At 45.2% G+C, this 15,059-nt stretch overlaps 1 long non-coding RNA gene across 1 annotated transcript; it reads left to right on the top strand.

The window, feature by feature from the left end:
• Positions 1–4,297: 4,297 nt before the first annotated feature.
• On the top strand, positions 4,298–13,604 carry LOC129464030 (uncharacterized). The gene is made up of 3 exons (XR_008651400.2): positions 4,298–4,499; positions 9,504–9,679; positions 12,208–13,604. It is a non-coding gene; the product is annotated as an uncharacterized lncRNA (long non-coding RNA).
• Positions 13,605–15,059: the final 1,455 nt, after the last annotated feature.

Raw genomic sequence — 15,059 nt, 5'->3', positions numbered from 1 at the left:
CCAGAATGGCCTGAGAAACATGTCACACCATAACTGTTCCTCCCAATAATTCCCTTTTCTCTGGCTCTGCCATTTAGCTAGAGCTACTCTTAGAAAACATTGTATCTCAGATTGCACAGGGGGTGGGATTTCTTCAGCTGTTGGCACCAAGGTGGGTGCAGTGCAGCCAAAAACAGGGCAGAATGAGGTCAGATAGCAGAGGGTGCATGGACCGGATGCCAGGGCTTTGGGCATGGATAGATGCCCTGTTAGAGAGCAGCCAAATGAACAGTGGGAATCATCTAACCCCAGCAGGGATGCAAACCAGAACCAGGGCCCAAGATGAGGGCCCTCTGTTGTTAATGAGGAGGCCAGGCTCAGAGATTCGAGATTGGGAAGCTGCAGGGGGGCTGCAGAAATGATCTGCACCACAGTGGGACACCGATAGGAAGCCCAAGCCCCTGCCCCTTGGGTGTAATTTTGCTCATCTTAAAGAAACTCTACTCTGCATCTGCTTCTTGACACAAAGCTGGCCTCACACTCAGGCCTTGGTCCAGCCCACCCAGCACGTACACACAGCATGAACCACCCTGTGTAGCTAAGGTAGGCCTTCTGCCTGGGTTTCTCATTGCCCCCAGTGTCCAGCCATATGAGCAAGCTGCTTTCTGCCGTGGCATCCCCACATCACAACCATGCGACCCTTCTGAATCATGGCCCCTTTTCCCAGCTACTTCAACTTCTATCAAAAAGACATGGGAACATTCTCTTGCTTTCTCATGCCACTCCAGGTCTGCCCCTGCCCCTTGTATTAAGATCCCCTCCACTGGCCCTGCAGTGGCAGCACTGAGAGCATACATAAGCGTTTCAGACAACAGCAGGGTCCTCTCTACTCTCAGGTCCCTAAGCTCATTAGGGGAGGGGTGTCTTATCCCCACTCCTTAGGAGCTAATCTGGATGGAGGGTGCAGGGAGCAGAGCCCCTTCCTAAAGACCCTCAGCAGGCTCTTGCATTCTTTCTGTGGAGCAGTTTCACAGTTCACAGGTATCAATCCCAGGGGAGGACTCTAAACACTTCACCAATAACCACGCACCAGTAGCAATCCACTTGCACAAGTGCAGTGAGACAGAGAACTCACACAGCAAGTTAAGTGAAGCAATCCTCCAAGGCTCAGTAGTTCTGCCCAGGCCCCATGGAGTCCCATTTGCATGTGCCCTATGTTGCACCACAGCTGAGGGACGGTGAAAGCACACTCTGCCTTAGGTTTTATGGCCAGGGGACCCATGGATCGCTGGGATAAAGTATTGCAGAACATCCTGTTCTCGGGGTGATGGGAACAGAGCCCAGGCTATCCCAGCCAGTTCCTCCTTTTCTCAGGGTGTTGTATTCCCAGCACATTCTACAGTTATTCTGAGAACTACAGGGAAGTAATGGGGGAAGAGCTGGTTATCCAAGGCCATCTGGGGACTTGTCCTGCACTTTCCTGCTCTGCAACTTCTTTTCTTCCATTTCCTAAAATCTTGGGATCTTAACTCGTCTAGATAGCAGACAAAACCACATTCAGAGCAATTACGTATTTCTTTAAACCTATCACTTAGGTCAAGATCTCAGCTCCTGAAGTTCAAATGATCGTAGCTTTGGCAAACAAAAAAACCTTTTTTTCCCCAAAGATATAATGGACTACAAAAGTATATTTTGAACTCTGAAAGCTGAGTCTTACCATTTTTTCTGTATCTTTGCCTACCTATTCCAGTTAATTGCCCAGCCCTGCCCCATCCCTAACCTCCGACAAACAATACACAAACATACTTGCTCTCACAGTCTGTGCTCCAACAATTTTGAGCGTATTTCCTGAACATGTTATTGTCCTCCTGCTTTTCTAAACATTGCAGCTATCATCTGGGATGCTGTTACCCCCTCTGTGCAGCTAATGAATTCCTATGCATTTCTCATGTAATGGCTGGGACTCCAGATCCTCTGTTTCTGTCATAGGCCCAGCATATTCCCATGATACATCACAGAAATGCTCAGGCCAATTTCTATACAGTGTCAATCATCATGGTGCTCCAGGGCTGACTTCCCATAAGTTGGCTCTGACTTTTACCAAAAGAGGGTTATGATGAGAGTGAGAAGTATAGTTCTTCCCCTCTGTGACAGGCACATCAGCCAACCAGCAGAGCTGCACTTGAGTGGCTCAATCATCTCTATCAGAGGTGGATGACTCCCTTTCTTGGGCCATGACCTCCTTTCCCCCTTTGAGTCACATGGCAGGGTGGGTTACTTCCCTTGGTAGTCAAATATGTTACTTAAGATTGTGCTAGTTTGTGTAGCAAATAGATCCCAAAATAAAACAGGTCAACTCCATAGAGGTCTATTCTTACTCACTGTTTTGGTCCAATTTGGCATCCATAACAAAATACCATAGATTGAATGGCTTATAAAGAATAGAAATTTATTTCTCACTGTTCTGGAGGCCGAAAAGTCCAAGGTCAAGGGCACCAGCAGATTGGCTATCTGGCCAAGGCTTGCTTTATTGTTCACAGATGTTGCCTTCTACCTGTGTCTTCACATAGTAGAAGGGGGAATGAGCTCCCTTGGCCCTATTTTATAAAAGCACTAATCCCATTCATGAAGGCATCACCCTTGTGACTTAATCCTCTCCCCCAAAACCTCACCTCCTGATACTATCACCTGGGAGGTTAGGATTTCAACATATGAATTTGGGGAGGGCACAAACATTCAGATCATAGCACTCACCTATAAGTCAAACATTGAAACCAGAAGAGTGAGTCTCTTCCACGTGACCATTCAGGGTCCCAGGCTTCACTTCTCTGTGTCCCCATTGTGGTGTTGTTACTATCTGCATTTAGCTGGTGGAAGGAGAAAGAGATCCCGGAAGAAGCACATCCATTTCTAAGAAGCTTGACTCCGACATGGAACAAATCACTTCCTGTCACTTCTGTTGGTGACATCTAGTCACATGGCCACATCTGGCTACTAGAGAGTGGGAAATATGGTCTAACCACGTGCCTGGCCACATTCCTGTTACTACAGAAGGAGAGAACGGATTAGAGCAGGCAGCTGGCAGAATGTGCTACAAATCAACCTACTCGCTAGCTGTGCTGGGGAAAGGAAGCATTCCGTCTCCCTGGTGGGTTCACTTTCCTCCACGCTTCCCCCTCCCACAAGACAGTGCATTCCCTCTCAAGACCTTCCTGTACCAATCTCTATCACCTGCTCCCAGCTCTCTTCCTACCCTTCAGCCTTCCCTTAGGGGAATCTATTTTTTGGTTAAAGCAAACACGTCTAGTAAATGTTTGAAATACACTAGATTAAAAACCTGATTGTGGTTATTCCCACCTCCAGAGTAGCTTAGGAAGGACCTCCATGGTGTCCATTCCATTCCATGAGCATTTATAGAGTCTCTTCCATGTGCTGGGTGCCACCATGAATAAACCATAATGCCTGCCCTGCACGGTGACCAGGAGGCTCATCAGTATGAGACTTGGTTCAGTGTGAACTCTCCAGCTCATCAGGCCAACAGTACCATTGTTCCATCCCATCACACAGGTCAGTGTGATCAGGTCTCAGCATCTTGGGTGTTAGTTTTTTCTTCTCGTTCTTAAAAAAAAAAAAAAAAAAAAAAAAAAATCTATGTTTTCCTCCATAATGGTTAATCCTCAAATAGTCAGGCTTACTCTGTCCCGGATCCTAACCACCTACCAGGTTTTCTTCGTGGGTTTTAGGTTAAGTCCCTGATCCGGTTTCATGCAGCTTTCATTGATGTTTCATTTGCTATCCACCACAGCAAGGTTACTTTTTTTAAAAGACAGAAATCTCAGCAGATGTATTCATTCTGGGATGTTTCCTGGACTCACACCAGTGAGCTCATTAGCCCAGGCTAACTATGGGCCTTTGGGGGCTTTTTCTTTTCTTTCCCTTTTTTTTTTTTCAGTTTGTAGCAAAAAGCGGGATCATGTGATTTGCACATAGCAGCTCTCCTTCCTGTATGTTCAGTGAGCAGTAACTGAAATTCCCCCCAAGAAGGAGGGCTGTGCTTTCTAAACATGCATCCTTCTTAGCAGTGTCTGCTTTTGTTTAGTGGAAGACTGAAGCTGAAACAGGAAATTTCTAGGTCAGCTATACTTCACTCTAATAAAAGAAAAGTCTAGCCAAAAAGAACAGCAAAACTATGGCCCAGGCTTTTTGGAGTGTCTTGTCTGATTACCCAATTATTACAGCTCAGATTAGGAAGGGATTAACCCCTGAGGTTGGACAGATGGAGAACACTATTAAAATACCCCATGTGGGGTTTCGGAGTGAGTAGCAAAGTAACCACCTGTCCCTGTTTCTTGGGTCAGTCTGCCCTCGTTTAGAGTCTGAAGATCACTATCTTTGATGTCTCAGTGTGGAGAAACTGAATAGCACAGGAAGCAAAGCTGGGGCCCCACCCCTGTCTGGCCCAGAAGCACTGCTGTCCTGAGTCTCTGTCCCTATCTGGAGCCCTGCCCTAGACTGACCTGGTAAGAAATATTCAGCTGAATTACAAGTGATTTTAGGGTTGTTATTGCCCAGGGCCCTTGGGAACAGTCTGGGGACACTTTATGAGACTGTCACAGACAGAAAGATTTCCATTTCAGACCTCTCTATTCCTTTGTTAACTATTGAAGAAATCGGTACCTCTCCTTTCTTGAACCTCTGCATTTCAGGGGCTACACTGGGGCTGTTTTCTTTTCAGTGTTCTCAGAAGCTGCAGAAGAGTGAAGTGAGATCTGTGTCTTTGTGCCTTTTCGCCCCTGCGTTGGGGAGGTTGGGACAGTCCCTCTCTGGGCAGGGAGGCGGAGTGACTTTGCCTCATGTTCCAGCCTTGAATTCGCAGGCAGGAAGGTACTATAAGCAGTCCATTCAATAATTAATAAGCCACTTAGTTCTGCTTCAAGTCCTTTATCTTACAGATAAAGGATGTGTTCAGCAACATTAATGGTTGATGAGAAAACCTTATGCCAAATAAAATATGTTGGGTAATCTTGAAATTGTCATGATTTAGCTGGGTGAGTACTTCTTTCTTATATATCTAACTTAAGTCAATTCGAGAAAAGCCTAGTGAGCACACTGAACACCTACCTCATCCGCAGCACCACGGAAACACAGAATCTCAAGGTCAGCAGGGTCCTCAATCCCAAAATTGTATAAGCAGCCAGCCATTCACAATTGGAATGCTTCCAGGGAAAGCACTTCACTGCATCCAGAGGCAGTTTACTCCATGTCTTGACAATCCCTCTAGAGATTTCTTTTTAGAGTTGATTTTTTTTTTGAATCTTCACAGCCTCTTCCCTTAGTTCTAGTTATACTCCTGTATTGAGCAACTTTTATGGGCCAGACGCAGTGTCAGGTGATTTTCATGCATTCAGTCATCTAACCCCACAGTCATCACATGAGGTGGGGGTCTCCCGTTTTACAGATCAGGCAACTGGCACAAAGAAATTAAATGATTTGCTCAAGATCAGTAACTAGTGAGTGGCAAAGCACTCTGGCTCCATTAGTATACCTTCTTCTTTTCTTTTCTTTTTTTTTTTTTTTTTGAGATGGTGTCTCACTCTGTTGCCCCGGCTGGAGTGCAGTGGTATGATCTCAGTTCACTGTAGCCTCTGCCTCCCAGGTTCAAGTGATTCTCATGCCTCAGCCTCCTGCGTAGCTGGGATTACAGATGCATGTCACCACACCTGGCTAATTTTTAAATTTTTAGTAGAGATGGGGTTTCACCATATTGGCCATGCTGGTCTTGAACTCCTGGCCTCAAGTGATCCGCACTCCTCAGCCTCCCAAAGTGCTGAGATTACAGGTGTGAGCCATTGCACCCAGCCTCATAATATATCTTCTTAATCACTGTTTTGATTGTCTACTACTGAGTAACATACTACTCCAAAACTTAATGGCTTTAAATGGTAATCATTTTATTTGCTCACAGTTCTGTGGGTCAGATATTTTGGCAGGGCTAAGCTAGGTGAATCTTCTGCTCCACATGGCATCAACTGAAGTCTTTCATGGATTGCAGTATGCTGGCCACTAGGACCAGGATGTCCAGGATGGTGTCACTCACACATCTGGCAAGGGCAGTTGGGAGGTTCCATGTGGCTCACACCAAAGAACTAGCTTGGGCTTCTTTTCATGACAGCTGGACCCCAAAAGCAAGCATTTTAATCAGAAAAGGTGAATACTGCATATCTGTTCAGACCCAGCCTCAGAAGTTATACACATTACATTCACATATTCTGTCAGTCAAAATAAGTCACAGAGCCAGACCAGATTCAAGCAGAGGGTAATTAAGTCTGCCTCTTTATTGGAGAACGAAAAAGAGCATGTCAGATGGCATATATTATTGCATCCATGTGCAGAAACTGCAAGAACCAGAAAATTCAACACCATACTGCCCCTCTAGAAAACTAATTCATGCATACACAGAATGACATCTCTCTAGGTATTTGAAAAACTATCTATCAAGTATCTCCAAGTCTCCTGCTCTTCAAGCTTCTTCTTTCTTCAAGTGTTTCTTATAAAATGTGGAATGGTACTGTCCCTCTCTTCTGATGTGTTCCAGAACTAAATGTCATATTCCAAGGTATGCCCGGCCTGGTGAGAACAGAAGGCCCATCATCTCCTGTCTTTAAATATGGAGACTGAATCAACAGGAATTCTTGACCAACATACAGAAATTCTGTTACTTGAAGCTCTGATGCCCCCCCACCCTGTAATCGTGTGATTGCTTTGAAAGACCAAAGTTAAATTATATTTTATAAAATTTGGCCTAGCACTCTTATTCGTTGATTTCGTCTTTCACTGCAGTCATGGTCCACTCAGCTTTCAGTTAAACCTGCATTTGACTCATGACTTCCCTCCTCCTTCCACAACTTCTTCGAAGTCATCGATAAAACTATTGGCCTGTTCAGATACAAGAAGGAGCTCTGAGGAACATCATGGAAAACCTCCCTCCATATTAAAATCCAGACACTGATCTATAACCTATGCAAACTGATAAGGCAGAGTTGTTCAGGCAATTCTGGATCCACCAACTTGTGTGGGCACACATTTTTACTTCTTGACTCAGGAGCCAAAAGAACCATCACCAGCACTGTGCTCACCCGTGATCTTGGCAGTAAAAGAAATTAGGATGTCTGGATGTGTCTTGGTTTGTTTTAGAGACAGGGTCTCACTCTGTCACCCAGGCTGAAGTGCAATGGCAAGATCATCGTTCACTGCAGCCTTCAACTCCTGAAGTCAAGTGATCCTCCTGCCTCAGCTTCCCAGGTAGCAGTATAGGCATGCAATACCATGCCTAGCTAATTTTTTAATTTGTGTTTTTTACAGACAGTCTCGCTATGTTGCCCAGGCTGACCTCAAACTCCTGGGCTCAAGTCATCTTCCCATCTCAGCCTCCCAAAGTGTTGCGATCACAGACGTGAGCCACTGTGTCTGGCCAGGATGTTCTTACTGAGGCCCTGTTGACTCCTGGTAATCACAACTTCCCTTCTCAAACAATTTCTTTAACACTCCATGCTGGAATCTAACCCCACCTCATGCCCTTTCTGCCTCAACACTGCTCACCCATTTGCAGCTTTCTGTTCTCCAGAGTTCTCCAGAGATAACCTCAGTAATGCAGGCACAAAATCAGTTATAACAGCAGGATCTTATAACCTGATCCTTTTATGAATCTGGGTCAGGAGACATGAAATCAGAGCAGCAAGGGCTGCCCACTCTTTAAGAAACATGGGCTTCTGCTCCCCTTCACTATTTATTTTACAATAAGCAAAAGAAGCCTCAAGAGTCTACCTTCAAGCTGCTTACAGCATAGCTCAAGGAGGAGGTATACATGTTAATAGTCAGAATATGAAACAAAATAGAATTACTGCCTGGGTGCAGGGAACATAAGACATTCTAGGGTTTATAAGACACATTATTTACACTTGGGCAAGTCACAAAAGGCTTCATGGAGGCAGTGGCGTATGGAGTAGATTCTAAATAGCAGGTAGGTGATGGCGAGGATGCAGAGAAATGGCTCTCATACCGCTCGCTGCCTGTAGATCTGGAAATTCATAGACATTCTTCAAAATGACCAGGTATTAATTTAAAATGCTTGTGCCATTCAACCTTGTGATTTCAAAGTTCAAGTAAATAATCTGAACATAAACTTATTCAAAGTGTTATTTGAATGATACTGCTGTTTAACGGAACACAGAGCAACCACCAAGACTTTGTGAACATCAACCTGATGCCAGCTGAGGGACCAGAGGGGCCCTCCCTGTGATCTCTCAGATGTCTGATTAATATGCCCTGAATCTCCCTTCCACAATTTATGAAATGCAAATCTTTCCCATTAGCTTTGTAGATTACCAAGAGCTTCTTTTCAAGTGCTTTTTTCTGGCTATGCCCTGCCCAGGGCTGCTTTAATTCAGCTCCTATTTCCCTCGAGTATTTCATGATTTGGGTGATTGGCTGTGGTTGTGCGGCTCCTGGACGGGGCTGGGATTGCGCGGTCCGGCTCTGTCTCTCACTCACTCTTGCTTCCTTTACTCCCTGGAGCAACTGACAAATGATTCCCCCAAGCTCCTCCTCAGAGCTTTTTTTCTTTAAAAAAGGCAAGTTTTCCCCTAAAAGGAATTCTCATACCAGTTGCTAATAATATACATTTCCCCTCGCATTATTGTATGAAGAATTTTTTCATGACATGGGAAAATGCTTATGATAACATTTCTCCCCACTCCCATCTGAGCAAGGAAAAAGCAACACACAGTCTTGAAACTACACCCAGGATAGTGTCAACCATGTAAAACAATACGCATCAAGGGAAATTTAATCAACAGTAGCAGTGGCCACCTCTGGAATAGGACTCTGGGTGATTTGTATTCTTCTACATGAATTTGCTGTCTTTACCAAGTCTTCAGAGATTACGCAAAGATAATGCATATTTGGAGCCCAGGTGCCTGGGAAAATGGAAATTTTACTATTCGGAAAAATTAAAAAAAATCAAAAAGCAGGGAGCAGCCAGTGTGGGAAAGGCAGCTGCAGCTTTATTTTCCCTCCAGGCACAGGCGGCGCACCTGCCAATGGGTGCTCCTGCCCTCCCTAACCTGTGCTGGTAACTACCACCTCAAAGTGGAAGCTGGACGGTTCAAACATTTGTAAAAGGCAGATCTCGGTGTTCTGACTTCTCCTCGTCCTGTTGATAGACTGCCTCTGTGACACGCCGGCAGGATTTCTATAAGGGCACAGAAGGCACCAGGAGGATGGGTGAGGACCCTGTGGCCTGCGAGTGCGCGTGGGGCGCACATGCTGGTTTCTGGCACCCTACAGATCCCTAACTCACCTTCAGCAAGGACCTGCACCGGGAACTGCACTTTCCAACACAGATGGTTCCCCTTTTGGCAGACTAGCAAAACTCGGGGGGCTACCCACAGAAAGTGCTCATCTTGCCACTTCTGTTAAACATTTAGCTTCTGACTAATCAATCCGAAACCATCACCCCACTGCAGCCTTTCTGCAGCTGACACACGTGAATTCATGAGGACTGGGAAGGGCTCCTAATATTTCCATCTGAAGCGGTATCTGTGAAATTTCATAGACATGCGGTCACGCATACATCTTTCCAAGGTCTCAGAAGCACAACAGCTATTCACAGCTCCTCTGACAACAGACAAGGAGCTTGAAGGTGAGTTGTACTTGAATAAGCTTCTTTCTTCCCTTCCTTCCTCCAACAACCTGAAGCACCAGAATAACTCCCTGTTACTCATGTGCAAGAAGTTTCTTGTAGGTGGTCCACGCGACACTATTCTTTCATTGCAATTCATTCCTTCCTTCCTTCCTTCCTTCCTTCCCTCCTCCCTCCCTCCCTCCCTCCCTCTTTTCTTTCTTTTTTTTTTTTTTGGACAGAGTCTTGCTCTGTCGCCCAGGCTGGAGTGCAGTGGCGTGATCTCGGCTCACTGCAAGCTCCATTTCCGGGGTTCACGCCATTCTCCTGCCTCAGCCTCCAGAGTAGCTGGGAATACAGGCGCCCACCATCACACCCAGCTAATTTTTTTTTTTTTTTTTTGTATTTTTAGTAGAGACGGAGTTTCATTGTGTTAGCCAGGATGGCCTTGATCTCCTGACCTCGTGATCCGCCCACCTCGGCCTCCCAAAGTGCTGGGATTACAGGCGTGAGCCACTGCACCCGGCCCCCTCTTTTCTTTCTATCTCTCTCTTTCTTTTCTCTTTTTTTTTTAACTGGGTCTTGCTCTGTTGCCCAGACTGGAGTGCAATGGTGCGATCTCATCTCACTGCAACCTCCGCCTCCCTAGTTCAAGTGGTTCTCCTGCCTCAGCCTCCCGAGTAGCTGGGATTACAGGCACCTGCCACCACACCCAGTTAATTTTTGTATTTTTAGTAGAGACGGGGTTTTGCCATGTTGGCCATGCTGGTCTCAAACTCTTGACCTCAGGTGATCGGCCTGCCTTGGCCTCCCAAAGTGCTGGGATTACAGGTGTGAGCCACGGCGCCCGGCCTGTATGCTGACAATTTCTTCTTACACGTGTGAAAATGATGTTTGTCATTCTAACCAAACAGAATTTTTCTCATGCCCTTGTGAAGCATTGTATTCACATTGAGTACAAGCCTCTGGTCCTCTCACTTCATACACAGATGGCTGGAGACAACAGACACCCCAGTGCATGTTTCCGTGTCTCCCACTCTCTGCTCTCAGGCAGGAATGAAGCCCAAGGAAAGCAGGCAAGAATTCTCTTCCTTACAGAGACAGGAAAGTTCTCCTGGAAGGAGAGGGCCATGGCTCCATTTAGACCTGCAGCCTGCCCTGCGGGGAAGTGGGGAGATGGCAGGACCGGAGAGTGTGGAAGGGATTAGTGGCTAGGGTGGAAGAGGACGTGAGAGAAAGAACTGGCTGTCTAGTAGATTCCAAACCAAGGCAGGACCCAGACATGCAGGGATTCCCCATCTCCTTTCTGATTCTTCCCACATGAACATGCTCCAGCTGGAACCCAGGTACCAGCAGCTTAGGTGGTTTGGGAAATACTTGAGCTTCTCCACCAGCATCCCAAAGCAGCCCTGACTTTTATACCCTCTAAATGTATAATGACATTGTGCATTTGGTGTACAAATACAGCACCGAAACAATTCTAGTTATCTTTTCTTATGAGGTTAGGACTCTGAGCCTTTTCTCTACAGAAATTCTAGAAGGTTCTAAACATGGGCTGGTGAGAATCTCACCTGGCTGCCACGTGGAGTTTGGATCTAGGGGCAAGGTGACATGGGGAGGCCAATTAGGAAGGTTCCTGGTGGTTTGGGCTAAGGTGGTAGCAACAGAGACAGCAAGAGGTGGTGATGGTGTTAACAGACCACATTCTCAGACCTCATTGTCAGTGACATTAAACATGATGTTAACATTAAACACGATGTTGATAGAGCCACTTATATAGCTGGATGTGACAGCTGTGATAACTACATCTGCATCTAGTCAATAATATTCAAAGCTATTTACTGAGCTCAGGAAAGCAACATAAGACACAAGCCCTATCCTAAAGTAGCTTACAGAATCTAGGACAGAAATTTTGCCTATGACCAGGTGGAACAAGTGCCATTTGAAAGGCACAATTCAGTGGGATTCAGACCCTCCTAATGAGGACAATGACTCCTGATGGGGTAACCAGGAGTGCTTCCCTGGTGTGGGTGAGAAAATGTGGAGGGGAGGCCTTCCTAACACAGCAGAGGCCTATGGGGCAGGACAGGAATGGCTGGGGATAGGGAAGTGTGCAGTGTCCTCAAAAGGTGTGAATGCTGATTCAGGCTGGAGGGTACGAATCACAAAGGAGTAGTTATTGGGAGGGGGAGCTTGAAGGTAGATTAAAATTAGTTTAAGGAAGGCTGTAAATGCTAAATTAAAGGGTTTATTCTGTGGGCAGAGGGAAATATTGAAGTTTTGGGGCAGGAGAGAGTTTATCATTATCAGTAGGAAGGCAGATTACAGGGGGCAAACCAGGACATGAGCATGGAGCTCAGTCGCCCATCTGCTGCCAGACAGGAAGAAAGAGTAGATTCTAGAAACGCTGTGGGCATAGAGCCACATTGTAATTACCTGGCTGAACGTGAAGGGTGAACAGAGGAGAGAAAAGAGAACTAAAGGATGCTGAAGTTTAATGACTAGGGGAATTGGGGGTTGCTGTTCATTTCTCTCCAGCTGAATTTCAGGTACATCTGGCACAGGAGGGTCGAGGTGGCCAGCAGGCACGTGGAGACGCACAGCTAACACTGGAGAAAACCAACTGGAATAATTCTCTGAGCCTTCTTCTTAGAGGCAGCAGTCAAAGCAATGGGAGTGCATGCAATTGTCAAGAAAAAATAATGAAGAACCAGAGAGGAGGAAAGAAAAGGGGGTAAAGGAATCGTCTTGTAGAAAACCCACAGCTAAGGGTCAAGAAGGAGAAGGTTAAACAGGGGAGTGATCAAGAGGTTGGTTGATAGCTCTGCTCTGTAGACCTTTAATTTGTTTGGAACTTGGTGCCACCCTGACATCGTAGCTGGCTTGCTAGTGTTCCAAATGACCTCCAGCTTGCTTGTCTCTACTTTTCTGGACATTATGATGCCCAAGTAACAGAATACTGTTGCTGAGAAAGATCTTTTACAAAATCTCTGTTGTACAATTAGAGCTTGTTCATTTTCAGGTTTTCTTTTTTTTTAATCAGACCATAGTTCTGCATTGTGAGTCTTTCAGATCTCTATAAATAGTATTTGTCTTCCTGGCTGAGGATCTCAAAGACATTCAACAATATTTGAATCTTAGGCTGGAGGACATTTTGGTATTCTTTAGTCAGGAATGGCACATTTCCTTTCATGAATAGCAGCTTTTAGGGATTATATCATGAGGTACAAATAAAGAGGCCCTCACCTGGTAAATAATCCACCATGTATGCATTGTGTACAGAACACAATGACTCTTGACCTCAGCCTGGCTTCCTGTGTAGAAGAGTATGGTAGAACCTGAGAGGAGAGAGGGATGGAGAGAAAGAACCCCAGCTCAGATCATATGCATGATTCAGACTGCAAAGCAGGGCGGCTTCATGGCATGTGGCATCAGTTGCACCAGGCCCATGCTGGGCTAATGCCCCGCTGGTGAGTTTTGAAATTCTTAATACTTTTTGAACAAGGAGCCCTGAATTTTTATTTTCACTGGGCACTGCATATGATCTAGCCAGTCCTGCTGCAGAGCTTAACATATGTCTGAATAATAACAGAAGAGGTCAACGGGGTCTGTCTTGGAAATAATGTTTGAAGTAGCTCTATAGGTCCTGCAAGCTGAGACTGCAGGATGTGGCCCCATGGACTTCCCCGACAGTGGCTAACCGAGGCCAGCCTGGGAAGAGCAAGCGCTCTGCAGACCATGGGGTTGGGAGCGCTACCTTTGAGGCTAGTGTCTGGGCAACAGCTGTTCACCCTGCATGGCCAAAGAATTTAGCTGCAAAAATCTAATTTGGAACTCCCTAATTAAACTAATGAAGTCAGAGCATTTTAATCTGTTCTTGGTGCAGCCCTATGTCTAATCCCAGAATAAATAGATAATTGTGACTTTGTGGCATATGTGTGCTGAGAAAAAATAATGTGTGCTGGTTGTTTTTTGTTTTTCGTTTTTTTTTTTTTTTTTTTTTTTTTTTTTTGGTGATATGTAAGCCAGGCAACATCTTTATATCCTTTTTTAAAAGCTTGGGAAAGGAACTGATTTCCCTTAGCCAAATGCAATGTTTAAAATGAAGCGAAATTGTAGTGCTTTTACAATCAATCACACTTCTATTTCACCATCCTTTACTGACTGCCATAAACAAGTCATGCCCAATGGTTCCTACCCTTGAAAGATCCTATTTGATCCTCCAGTTTTTCTTGCTTTAAAGAACACTCATGAATAATAAATGTTAGCACACAGATGTCGCCTAAAGAGGCTAAGGTTGGGTAAGTGCAGAGCGAGTCTCGTCTCCCTCCTTTAGCCTCGCATTCTACAAACGAGGAAAATTCACTGGTTAGCCTTCAAACTATACCATGTTATTTCCGTGAGACACATACATCTTCATGATGTTGGAAAAGCCTATAAAATCCAGAAGCTAAAGGGTCATTCTGTTTAATCCATCCATTTTTCTTCCCATCAAGAGTGTTCTTTATTAAATATTTCTATCTCCTTTTCAAATAACTGAAATGAAGTCACTCTTACCCCCTTTGGAGTTTATTGATTTATCTACCAAATCTTTTACGTATTAACCCAACTATTAAGCTATTTTTTTTTTTTTTTTGACGGAGTCTCACGCTGTCACCCAGCCTGGAGATTGTGCTCAATCTCTGCTCACTGCAACCTCTGCCCTCCAGGTTCAAACAATTCTCATGCCTCACCCGCCCGAGTAGCTGGGTTACAGGCATGCACCACCATACCCGGCAGTTTTTTGTGATTTTAGTAGAGACGGGGTTTCACCATGTTGGCCAGGCTGGTCTTGAACTCCTGACCTCAGGTGATCCGCTGGCCTTGGCCTCTCAAAGTGCTGGGATTACAGGTGTGAGCCACCGCACCTGGCCCTCAGATTCTTTTATGCAGGAGAAATCTCTGTCCTACAGCCTCTCACTTTACCTCTACCTCAGCTAAGTACTAAATGCAAGGTTTTCATTTCAGAGCGACCACCGAGAGTGCATGAACAGTCAGCACACTCCACCTCTACTAGTGGAGAGGAGTAACTTCTCAAGTGAATGGTGAACACCTATTTATCATGCCCAAGGCTGGCTGCTCCAGCCAGGGGACACAAAACTCAGCAAAATACAGACCCTACTTTAAGAGGACATATGGACATTTTACAAGTTTTCTTGATAGTAAATTTGTAATTTACACATTTCCTTAATAAGATGTGACCAACCATCTCAATTTGCTGAAACGGAGGGATTTCCCAAGATATGGGACTTTCAGCTTCAAAATCAGGAAAGTTCTTGGCAAACCTGGAAGAGTTGGTTATTCTACTAATTAAAAAGTAAATAGTATTACTGTGTATGTGGAAAAGAAGTTACAGTACACA

Source organism: Symphalangus syndactylus, chromosome 15, assembly GCF_028878055.3.
Source record: "Symphalangus syndactylus isolate Jambi chromosome 15, NHGRI_mSymSyn1-v2.1_pri, whole genome shotgun sequence".
NCBI lineage: Eukaryota > Metazoa > Chordata > Mammalia > Primates > Hylobatidae > Symphalangus > Symphalangus syndactylus.
This window is presented reverse-complemented; position numbering and strand designations above follow the sequence as displayed.